Consider the following 13,790-nt stretch of genomic DNA (forward strand, 5'->3'; position numbering starts at 1 on the left):
ATAACAAACTTAAAAACATATTAAAATCTTGATATACTTACCTTGTTCTATTGATACTAATCTTTAACTTGATTTCTCTCTCCTCCAGCTTCTATTTCTTGAATCCAACTTGATATTCTAACTCCCATGCTCTCCTTAACATTTTGTCTCTTGGTAGCTATAGAAATTCATTTGATTTTTGGGTGAAAATGGTGAATTTTGGTAAAAGGACCAAATTGTAAAGAAAGCAAAACTTTCTTTCTTCCTCTCTTTCTCTCACGTTAGTGCATGGGAAAATATGGATGAGAACTTCTCATCTTTCTTTCTTTATATACTAATAAAATAATAATAAAATATCTTATTAAAGTATTAATAAAATAATATTTATCTAATTAAATAATTATAAAATATCAAAATATCTCTAGCATCATTATTACTTTCTAGATTTCTCTCTTCCAATTGACCATTTTGCCCTTCATTATCTTTTAAAATTCCATCCTTGAGTCATCATTTAATTTGGTAAAATTGCAATTTAGTCCCTCATAGTTCTTCATCTGTTCAATTTGGTCCTAATTCATCCATTTTCCTTAGTTTCTAGATCATTCCAATCTTAAATTATTTACACTATTGGTCCTTCAACTTTTTCATATTTACACTTTAACCCCCCAAATTATGAATATTTACTCTTGTACAACAAAACTTTTCTCACTTTTACAATTTAGTCCTTTCTTGAATTAATATATCATAATATACTTCTCAATATTGACATAACTCAAAATTTCCCTTTTTGTCACTTTATTTCCTTATTTTACTATATCAAGGATAATATCTTACTGTAAAAATTTTCAGGGTATTACACAAGATATTTCCCCAAATCCAGAGTTTCTCCTATACCTAAAGCAATCGATATACTTTCCTTTCTAGAGTTGGCGTACTTGGGAGAAAAAAGTACAGTGATTTTTCAAAATTAATGGTTTTGTAGCGGCCTAATTTTAGTGAAATCGGAACAGTAGTTTCGTAACCAAAAATCCGAGCTAAAAAGAAAATTTTGTTTTCATATTATGGCATGATATATATTATGATAGGAATGCTGCATGAAAATTTTGATAAGAAAATTTTATTGATTATATGGTTAATTGATTAAAAATGACTAAATTAAAAAAAAGTGCATTCTCGAGACTACGTTCCGGTAATTGGATTCATAAATATTTTTAATAAATATTTACGAAGTTATTTGTGTAGTTAATTAGATTTTAGTTAAGTGAATTTCTTTGAATTAAAAATAATTAGGTAAAGGGATTAAATTGCAACAGAGGTAAAAGTTTAATTATATATTAAAGAAAGTTAAAAGGACCAAATAGGGAAATATTCCATTATTATAATTTGAGGTGGTTTAACATTGAAATATTTGAGATATTTTAGTTGAAATATATATATTATATATATTTACTTAATAAATAAGTATTATATTAATTATTATATTGTTTTATATTATATATATAACGTAAAATAAATAAAAGAAAGGAAATAAAAGAAACAAAGCAAACGAAACAGAGAAGAACATGGGGAGAAAGAAAGAGAAAGAAAAAGAAAAAAGAAAATTAAGGTTTTTAGGGTTCCAAGCTCGATTGGTAAGTCAATTTAGTCTATTTTCTTATAATTTTCAAGTTTTTATGATCCTAGAATAAAATATTACTTAGTATATGTTGAAAATTTGAAAGTTAGTAGATTTTTGGACATGATGTATGTTGAATTAATTGATGAATTAGGGGTTGAATTGATAGAAGTTCAAGTTAGAATTGGGTAAAGGATTAAATTGAAGAATTAGTTAAAAGTTTTGTGTAATACAGACTAAATAGTAAACTTGAGAAATTCAAAGAAAAATTTTAAATTTTGTGAAACATAGGTGCTATAAATGATATATGGAAATTTCGACTAGGCTCGGAACGAGGATTAGATTGCATGAATTTTATTTTTTGAGCCTAGGGACGAAATTGGAATTAATAAAAAGTTTAGGGGCAAAATGGAAATTTTGCCCAATGTGTAGATTGAACACAATAGAATATAAATTGAATGAAATTGATGATTAAATTCATTTATATAGATCCGGACGACTCAAATACGAGGTTAGATCAAGGCAAGGAAAAATTCTCAGATTAGTAGACTTTATTAACAAATGAACATCGAGGTAAGTTTGTGTAACTTAACATTGAATCTTAAAATGCTTGAAATGCATGTTATATGATATGAATGTTAATTGTATGTTCAATGTATGGAATATGATAAAATGTTTGATATTACTGATGAAAAGGAAAAATAATCTCAGTTGAATAAAAGGAATTCGATGGATGGTTGAAAAAGGATGTTACATGGGAAAGTAAAAGGATTTAGCCAGGACGGGTAATCCTAATATAGCCATCCCAAAATATATGTATCATTGAATGGATTTAGCCATGACGGGTAATCCAAATCGAACTTATAGAGTATTTGTCACTAGAAGGATTTAGCCTGGACTAGTAATCCTGATAAATACTCTTTGAGCATATGTTACGGGGATTTAGCCTGGACTGGTAATCCCACTGTGTGAAATGAGACTCAGGAGTGTGCTCTCTGAAAAGAATAAATATGAATTGACGGACTTGAAATTGTACGCTATAAGTGTATACTGGAAATCCATCAAAATTCTGAGAAATTCAACGGGATAAATATAGAAAATGGCAAGTACATGGAATCATAGAACTAATGAGCTCATCATTCATCTATGTATTGAAATTATATGATGTTATCTGACTAATTCATGGGATGAGTTTGTATGTGATAGGCAAATGTTCTATTGTTATGGATATGTGCATGTTTGATTTAAATTTTCATGAAAATATATGGTAAGTTAGATTCTCGTTACATGAACTTACCAAGCACTAAGTGCTTACCCCGTTTCATTTTTCCCTGTTTTATAGTGTTCGAAAGCTCGAGAGGTCAGAGATAAGTCAGAGCCACATCACATTATCAACCACCACATTTTGGTAAATAAAAACGTTTCATTTTGAGTTAATGGCATGTACAGGCTACTAATACCAATGTTAATGATGAATTGGATGAATGTAATCTAGCCATTAATAACTTGATTTTGATACGCCTATAAAGTAAATTATGATTATATATGTATGCTTAATACATTTTGGGTTAATTAGATTTAAAAATGTATTTTATGGAAAGGTAAGGTATGAGTTAAGGTTGTAAGCATACATATCATGTTAAATGTTTGAAATTGGCTTGAAAATCATGCTTGAATTGGTTGGTTGGTATTGGGAAAGTTTTATGCAAGTTTTGTATGAAATGGGTGAAAAATAGGGCTTGGAAAATAGCCTTATTTTTCACATGGGTGTGTGACTCCTACAAGTGAGAAAAATTTTAGAAGTTTGTGAAAAATTCCTCAAAATCTCGATTTAATCCTGAATTGATTCTAATGCATGTTTTGGGCCTCGAGGGTCCATTTGAGGGATACTATAATTAAATTAGAAAGTGAATAGTATTTGACCTGGTTTATTTGAAAATGTTATATAGAACTCCAGTAATGCCTTGTTTCGGCGACGGATTCAGATTAAGGTGTTACAGGTTTGGCTAGATTCAGCCATGAATTACTGAAGAATCTGTTAAATAAAGGATATCATATTGTCATCAGTTTTTTCTACTAATATGACATCATCTGCAAATGATAGATGAGAAAGCCAGGGTACACTTCTAGAGGCTCGAATGGGAGACCAATCTTAAAGACCCATTGCTCTTAGGATCATCAAGCTAAGGAACTTATACAATGGATAAATAAGTAGAGGGATAGAGACCACCCTGACAAATTCCTCTAGACTATTTGAAACTATTCAATTTTGACTCGTTTGAAAGCATCAAAGTGTATGTCGTCAAAATACAGTTCATCATTAACTTTACCCAACTGGGTGAGAACCTAAAGTAAGTAAGGACCTTTTGAATAAAGCTCCATTCAAGTTTGTTATAGTCTTTTTCTAAATCAACTTAATAATCATCATTGCTTTCTACCCCTTACATTGTGGAAGAGAAAGGAAAAATTCGTGCACTATCATTGCATTATTCAAAGACTGGCGCCTGGGGAGAAAACTGCCTTAAAATGGAGATAAAATTTTATTGAGCATAGGTCGGAGACGCATAACAAGAATCTTCTTAATAATCTTATAAGAAGTATTGCATAAACTAATAGGTCTAAACTGAGAGATCGATGCAACATCTCTAGATTTAGGAATAATCACAAATTGAAGTCTCATTTAGCTTGTCAAGGATTAAAGAGGTTTGAAACACCTCCAAAACTAATTTAATCATTTTATATCGAACCGTTTGCCAACAACATTGATAAAAGGATGGGTGTAAATCATCTAGTCTAGGAGCTTTAATAACCTTAAATGACCAAACCGCCTTAACTATCTCAACCTCAGAAACCTCCTCACATAAATGCAGTTTATGTAACACCCCTAACCCGAATCTGTCACTAAAACAGGGTTACAGAGCATTACTGAAATTTATAGATTAAATAAACAGATATTTCAAATAGTCAAAAAATGCAAACATTTCATATTATATAGCATTCATGTCAAAAACCAATCAAAATCATACATATTGTCCCTTATATGAGCCCTCTAAGCCCAAAATACACATTAAAAACAAGTCAGGACTAAATCGGATACAGAAAGAATTTTTCAAAAATATTAAAAATTTTCAAAGCTACAGAGGTTACACCGCTGTGTGGTCAGGCCGCGTGACTCACACGGCCAAGAGACACACTCGTGTCCTAGGCCATGTGGACATTCAAAATAGGGATACACAGTCGTGTCCCAGCTCGCGTCCGTGCCTGTGTAACTTCCTGACTTAGGTCACACGGCCAAGCCACACGCCTATGTGCTAGGCCGTGTGAGCATACTGACTTGCACCCTTAAGAAGATACAGGGGACACACGGCTATGTCACATGGCTGTGTGTCACACACGCCCGTACCTCTGCCTGTGTGGACGAAAATAGGTCATTTGTCAAGCCACATTTCTCACATAATTCGATACCAACCTAAACACAACAATTTGCATTTAACCAAGCCATAAATAGACATTCAAAACAAGTCAAAATCAAGTCTTAAACATGAAATATCACCACATACAACCTATATGCCCTTAGGCACCTCAAATTACAACTTAAAAACATATCAACCAACTATCCAAACTTACCTAAATGACCAAATACATATATGCATATTCAAACCACATTTTACTCTTTTTCATTCTACCGTATCAACACACATCAAATATGATAAGGCCATACATATATATACATCAAAATATACCAAACACAAGTCATATAAGTGGCTAGCCTCAATAAAACATTTATATGCCAACAATGACCAAATTAACCTATACATGTCATTATAACTGGAATTAATTAACCAAAAGTACCAAAAGAGCCGATTGATAGTGTGAAATAGCTCCGACAAGCTTCCAACCCGAACGAGCTTCTGAATTACTATAAAACATGGAAAATAACACATGGTAAGCATTTAAGCTTAGTAAGTTCATATAACAAAGAAATTAACTTACCATTCAATCACATTTAAGGTAAGCATACAAAACATATTCAAACCAATTTGGCCAAAAGCCTAAACACATATCCTCAACATGTTAGCCATATAAAACACATATAATAGCCAATAAACATGGATGAACATAATCACTAAGCAAGTTTCATATACATGTATCATCCATTTCATGTTTCAATATATCATGTAATATCATTTCCATGTATTTCATGTATTTACCTGTAATAATTCGTATCAAACTCATATTGTCTCATAACAGAACATCGCCCGTTGAACCATTTGGAATATCATTGGATACTCGAGTAGCACACACGAGGTGTACTGAACTGAAATGTATCAATTCATGTACATGAATTGAGAATCGGTAAGCTCTCATGAGCTGCAAATCGGTAAGCTTATACGAGGTGTGGTGTGTCCACAACTCATGCAAAACCTCAACCAAATCGGTAACTCTAATGACATGTCATTTGTATCCTATGAATTCCTAAGGTTCAATCGGGACTCGGTAATCATTTGATATGCGGTCGGTATTTATACATGGCAATTATACAAATTACATACATATAATTCAATTTAAAACATATAAATATATATAATTTAATTACACGAACTTATCTCTATAAGTGTACGTAGATACAGAGGCAACTAATACGATATTTTCTCTTTGCCTCAACCTAACTCTGCACGAGGTCTGACAGGATCTATACGAATGAATTTAACTCATTTCAATATAATTTCCATTCAATTTAATCCAGTATGGAATTTTGGCAAAATTATCATTTTGCCCTATACTTTTAATTCCTTTGTACTTTAGTCCCGAGGCTAACAAATTAAATTTCATGCAATTTAATCCTTACTCAAGCCTATCCAATTTTTGTACATATTAATAGCAGCCCATATGTTTCAAAAACTTCACAAATTTTACCATAAATTTATCACATTTTCAATTTAGCCACTAGTTGATGTTTTCATCAAAATTCTCTTTATAAAAGTTGTTTATCTAACAACAACCATTCATTTTCTATCATTAAACTTCAGAACTCAAGTATGTTCATCAATAGCAAAACCCTAATACTTTAATAGTTTTGCAAATTAATCCTCGGGCTAGCTAGATTAAGCTACAACGATCCCGGAAACATATAAATCATCAAAAACGGGATAAAAATCATACCTAATTGAGCAAAATAAGCTTGCCTAAATTTCAAGCTTCCATGGCTAGGTTTTTTTTTTAATTTTGATGGAAGATGATAATAATAGGTTATTTTATTTTATTTATTATAACTTTAATCACTAATTTCTAAAATTAACCTTAATAATGCATTCGATTTCCAATGATGACTACTCATGCTTATTCACTAACAACTTTATGGCTAACTACTATCTAAGGACCTCCAATTTAAAATTCTATAGCTATTTAATACCTTTAGCTATTAGAACACAACATTTGTACTTTATGTAATTTAGTCATTTTATCAAATTAAGCATGTAAACTGTAAAATTTCTTAATGAAATTTTTATAAGGTATTTCTATCATACTGTAGGCCATAAAATAATAATAAAATAAATTTTCTGACTTTGGATTTGTGGTCCCGAAATCACTATTCTGATTTCACTGTAAATAGGTTGTTACAGTTTATCTGAGTTAGGGATTTGCGACTAAACAATATCTTCGCTACTGATTTGACTGGAAGAAGCAATGTTAGAGGTAGTGAACAGCTTAGAGTAGTTCATGACAAGAGATTCCAACCTAGGCCTATCAGTAACCTATCTACGAATGGAGTCATTCAATCCTACAATTTTATTAGAATTCCTTTAAACTAAAATAAATAGATGGAAAAATCTAGTATTTTGTTCCCCATCAATAATCCAATTGACTCAGGATTTCAAAGCCCAAAGGAATTCCTTTTCTTTTAGAACATAACCCAATTCCTCAAGCAGAGAATTATGGAGATCTATAAGAAAATTTGAGGGGGCTTTAGCTAAAGCTTTCTTAGCCCCTAATAAGTCGGCCAAGAGTAGGCTCTTCTTCCTAAAAACGTTACCAAACATAGATCTATTTCACTAAGCTAAATAATTCATGAAAGGGGAAATAGTGTCTAATAGAGAACAATCTGAGTTAGACAAAAAACCATCAAGAGTGTGGCTAAATTCAGGATGATCAAACCACATTAATTGGAAATGGAAAGGCCAATTTCATTTTTTCCAAGTATGATTGTTAAGACAAATAAGCAAAGGACAATGATCTAAGCGAACCCAAGGGAGATGCGTAACCTCTAGTTAGGATTCACAAAAGCATATAATCGATTCTTTCTTGGATAAGATCAGAAAGATTACGGAGATTTGACCAAATGAATCTCAGGCCTTCATAATACTAACTTCCTCAATAATGTGTTCAACAATTTGGGGTGTATTGGCATCAACTTCCTCATCCATTTCTTTCAAACTATCCGAAAGGAATTGTTGATAATCACCAAACTCATTCCCAATGAGTGTTTGTTTATAAGAAACGATACGGCAAGGATTTGAGATCCCATGGTCTAGAACCTCAACTTTCTTGGTGCTTTAGAAGAGTTACTCCTTTTCCTCAGTTGATAAATCAGCAGCAGGTGCAATGGAAGAATGAATGGTCGTCATGTTATCTTATCTTACTACCAAACTATTAACTGCGCCTGAATTAACTTCTTACTAATTTTAAATCCTAACAAAAGACACTGCTGCGTGTTTGTGTGTGTGAAGTAGATAGGCTCATAATTAGGGGTGAGCAAAATTCGATTCGACTCGAAAAAATAAAAAAAAAACCTCGAATTTTGAGTTAAACGAATCGAGTTATTCGAGTCAACCCAAATTTTTTTTGAATTTCGAGTTCGAATCGAGTTGAGTTTTTGAATTCGAATAACTCGAATAATTCGAATAATTCGAATATCAAACTATAATATTTTACATTTTTACCCTAAACTCTCAAACCTTTTGACTTTTCTCTCAAAACTTTTACTCATTCCCACTTTCCCCCCAAAATTTTTACTCCCCTTCCATCCCAACCCCCTAATCTACCCAAAATCCATTTCTCACCAAAATTTTACTCTCCCATTTACTTTTTCTCAAAATTTTACTCCCAAAAACTTTTTGTTTTTCCCCAAAATTTTTACTCCCTCCCACTTTCCCCCTAAAACTTTTAATCCCTTCCCATCCCACCTCCCATCTACCCCAAACCCATCACCCCGCCAAATTTTTTTAATATTTTTTCTCCAAAATTTTACCCCCCATTTACTTTCCCTCAAACTTTTATTCCCCAAAACTTTTTATTTTTCTCCTAGACTTTTACTTCTCACTCTTTACTCTCAAATAAAAATCAAAATTATCCAAAAATATCACTAAACATAAATAGTAATCATTTTATTTATATATACTATTTATATTATTAAATTAAATTTCACATTTTAAATTATTTATATTGTTGACTTGTTTAGTCATATTGAATATTTATATTAAAATTGGATTATTAATTATGCCATAAAATATTCGTGCTAAAATTTTATATTGTTATCAATTTCACATTTTAATTTAAAATAACTTTTATTAAAAATCACATTTTTACATTTAATATATTTTTAATTCTAAAATACATAGTGACAAGAATCAAGATAATTGAAACAATTAAGCAAGCAAAGAAGCTAACCCGTATATAAAAATTAATAAATAAATTATGAGGTGATGAAAGTTAAAAAATTTGATTAAGGTGGACAAATTTTATTATGATAGGTGACAGTGGTTACAAGGAGCCAAAATTATTTTTTAAAATTTAACTCGAAGAAATATATTCGATTCGATTCGATTCGTTTCGAATTCTATCTCATTTGACTCGATTCGAGAAAATTTCAAATCAAATTAGGATGATAAAATATGATTTATCAACTCAATTAACTTGAAATTTTTTCATTCGATTCGATTCGATCGAACGCTCACCCCTACTCATAATACAATTATCCCCGATAGGTAACACCTAACCTTCTTCAACTTTAGGTAATTGGTGGCATGTATTAATAGGATTTTAATTAACTAATTATTGTGGCATTAGGTTGGTAACCCTTGACCCTGTATGGGTTTTCAAATTTCAATATAGTCAAACCCATCCTACCTACCCACCCATTTCATATAATCATCATGAAGAAGTGAATAACAATGAAAATGGAAAAAATTAAAGTCGTTAGATGACACGATACCATACCCCTTCTCTTTTCCCTCAGCCTTTTTCAAAATTTTATACAAAAATGTGATCCCATCCCATCCCATGATAATAATTTAATCAAAATTGGCCAACCCACCCCCATGGATCTAATTGAATGCGGCATGGAATGGAACTTCACGTGCTAATCCTGCCTGGACCTCTTTCTCAACACATGCTCATGCTGCTTCTTTCTTCTCAATTCATAATGCTGTCGAATTTTATGCTGTTAAAGGAGAAATCTAAGGAAGGGTCCTGTTTATTTTCTTTAAAAATAAACTAGTTTCTAGAAACAATTTTTTAATTTAATAATATTTGTATATTAATACAAGTTTTTGAAAAAAAATTATCAAATAATATCTTAAAATTAAAAATTATAAACATTTTCGATGTTTTGCTTTTTAAAAAAATTGTATTTACACAAAAAATAATTTTGCTTTGACTTCTGCTCTTAAAGATCAATTCCAGATATGAATATATTATGTTCAACTTGTAAACAAATGGGATTGCTGGGTTCTTCTTAAACTTGGGATCTGAGATTGATTTAGGGATATTTTCACTTCTTGTCTTCTATTTCTATGCCTTGTGTTCTCATTCCCTATTTTTTCCTCCATGAGCTAACTAATCACATTTTACCAAAAAAAAAAATTCAGTGTCTGCACTTTTGTGCTTTGATTTAATGCAATACATTTTTTAAAATTTACAAATACAAATATAATGTAATTTTTAATATAAATATATGTTGAAGCATTTATAAAATAAAATTATATCATTATATCGCATAAATTTTTTTACCTTTAACAATGATATCAATGCTTACAATTGTATATATAAAATGAAGTTTTACCGAGATATTTTAAAAGGAACATCAAAATTTAGGGAAAAAACTTAGCAAAAATAAAATCATTTAAAATTATATATATTTTAAAATTAATTTTTTCTAGAAAACTCTTAAATTAAAATTAAAATATAATGGCTTTTTTTTTAGTAATCACATCCCATCAAATTGAACAACGAACATATATTATGAATGGAAATTTGGATACTGAAATAGTCTAAATTACATGAAGCACCTTAAAATAATTCATAGATTTGAGAGGCTACTACCCCCAAAATAAAGCCATCCTTTTAACACCTTGGAACTTCGATTCTGTCTCTATATGAAAGACATGTGAGCCCCAATTTCCATCCATTTTCTCTTTTTTAGGGGTTTAACCACAATTATTATACAGGATTCCTAGATATTGCTTCAAAGTTTAAAGCATATAATCAGAGGCAAAATAAAAAAGAAAAATTTTAAGGAGATCGAAATTAAATTATATTTTTACGATAATAAAAATATAATTTTATTATTTTAATAATTTATATTTTATAATTTTTAAAATATTAAATTAAAATTTTATCATACTTTGAAAAACTTAAATATAATTTTATTATTACAAATTTAAAAATATAATAATCTTAAAAGAGAAATTTTTATTTTAAGGAGCTAAACCCTTGCCGACCCTTAATTCATCATTGCATATAATCACATAATGAGATGAGTGTATTATAAATGAAAACAAATAAAATTAAATTTAAAAATTAAAATTAAATATAAAATGATTATCTAATACATAAATATTTCTCCATATTACAAAAAAAAAGAAAAGAAAAAGAAAGTTAAAAAGCATTTGTTCTGTGTGTCTCCCATTCATTTCTTTTTATCAATTTAAAATTTCTATGAATAATATATCTTCTCAATCAATAAATTGTAGTGTCGAATCAAGAGAGTGCAAATCCTCCCTTTTTGACCTTATGAAAGCGGAATCTCTAAACAATATTCTTTCTAGAACTAAAGTTTTACCATATATGTTTTTAACCTAATTTTCAAAAGAAGTTTTTTTATACCTTATTTTTAATCCTTTATTTCTATATACTATAAGACAACTCTTATGCAAATGTGATCTAAATAATATTTTTTAATAATATAAAAAAGTAGTGGATCTTTCTAAGTTTTCTTTGTACCCATCAGTGAAAAGAAAATTATATTTAATATTTCACTTTAATTCCTTCTTAAATCCTTGTATTTTTAGACTTTTAAAATTTAATCCTCTATTCTTAAATTTAAGAATTTAGTCACTTTATTTATTTAATTTTTATCAATTGATAACATTATTAACGGGTTCTACTTAAATTTAGTTATGCTTCATTTTAATTATGTTGTTTAAATTGAATCGCTCAGAGATAGATAAAAAATCGATTTACTAATGAATCAATATGAACCAATTGAATTGGATTAAAATTTATATTATATATTTTAAAAAATTTGATATAAAACTATAGACATAAATAGATTTTTTTCTTTTTAAAGTGTATGATTTACATTTTGGAATCGTGGTTGCTTATAAATGAATTCAGCGCGTAAAATTGATATGCGATATGGAAACTACTTGGAGTAGAAGAGAGCAAATCGTCAAATTTTGTTTGTTATCTTTTGAAAATGTCCTCGTAATTCGTACACTTGTGGCTTCTGCATTAAGAATGGGCAGGCAGGCGGACAAAGTCTTGGGGGAATTTCGAAAAGCTCTGCCCCAAGAAAAATGTATTTACTGTTTGGTATACAATTTCAGATAATCATAAATTTGAATTTGTAAGAAAAAGAAGAAGTTCAAATGTACTTTTATAATTCAACTAAACAATTAACAGGAAAATTCTGTGCCATTTAACGGGAAAGATATACGTGCAACAAATTTTAACTATATGTTTGTTAATACAATTTCTATTCTTAATTTTAAAATGTATATTATATTGAATCTCATGTAATGGCCTATGGTTAGGGGTGTTCATTATCTTAGATATGGTCTGGGTTTGAGTCGACGTTAGTTATTCAGACTTTTTTTATTATTGTAATTCACCAAAAATAAATTGTATATTGTACTCTGTAATTTTTCAATGAATTCTCTAATTTTTCACTTACAATTTCACGTATTTTAAGAATAAATTTTTTAATTATATAGATAAAAAATATTTATATTTAAATTTTCAAGTTGATATTTTTGATAAATAAAAGTAAGTGGACAAATTGGATTAAAAACATATTGTAGCTTTAATTGAATTATTGTGAAGTCATCTTCAAATCTACCTATTCACCTATTCCTTTTAACTAATTTAAAACACAATTTAAATAATAAGAATATTAAAATAATTTTAAACATAGATTAATTGTATCAAATATCTTTAAATTATGGTCTAAATTTTAAAATATTATAATTATATCATTAAAGGATTAATATTACATTCAATGTCAACTTAAATCTAGTGTGAGCTTATTACTTAAATTACTTGATTTGACGTATTAAAAAATACTCTTTTAATTTTTAATAATACATTTTGCTTTTTAACATTTCAATCTAATCATAGGTGTATACATATTTACAATTTAAATTAAATTTTTTGAAAATGTTAAATTTAAATTTTAAAATTTAAACTGATGTGTAATGCCTAAACAAATAGTTAGACTAATGAAAGATGACTTAATCAAATTATTTTAAAAATTGGATGATAGCTTAAGGTGGTGGGGGCAGTTCAAACTTGTCCATGTGCTTAAACCCCAAAAGCGCTCCGCTCAATCTCCCAACCTTCGATGAGATAAGTTGCCCTGTTAAAAGAAGGTTTTAGACCTCAGTCACTATTTGCTCTTTTTTGTTTAATAAAAACTGCATAGTAAATGAATGCATGATTTTTTTGGGTAACTTTATTGAATTTTCCAAAGCATGGTGTTTATTTAAACAAAGAAAAACAATCCCGATTAAATTTATAAAACTTGTAGTGTACATAACATTAAAGAAGATTTTGAAAGCAATATAAATACTAGAAAACGATATATAGGTGTAAACATGAGATTATTAATACCCCATTATTACTCGTTTTGTGGTCACTCATTTTGGAGTCTAATTAGGTGAGTTTCTAATCTAATATTGGTCGAATTTAGTAATATATC

Source organism: Gossypium arboreum, chromosome 3 (genome assembly GCF_025698485.1).
Source record: "Gossypium arboreum isolate Shixiya-1 chromosome 3, ASM2569848v2, whole genome shotgun sequence".
NCBI classification, from domain to species: domain Eukaryota; kingdom Viridiplantae; phylum Streptophyta; class Magnoliopsida; order Malvales; family Malvaceae; genus Gossypium; species Gossypium arboreum.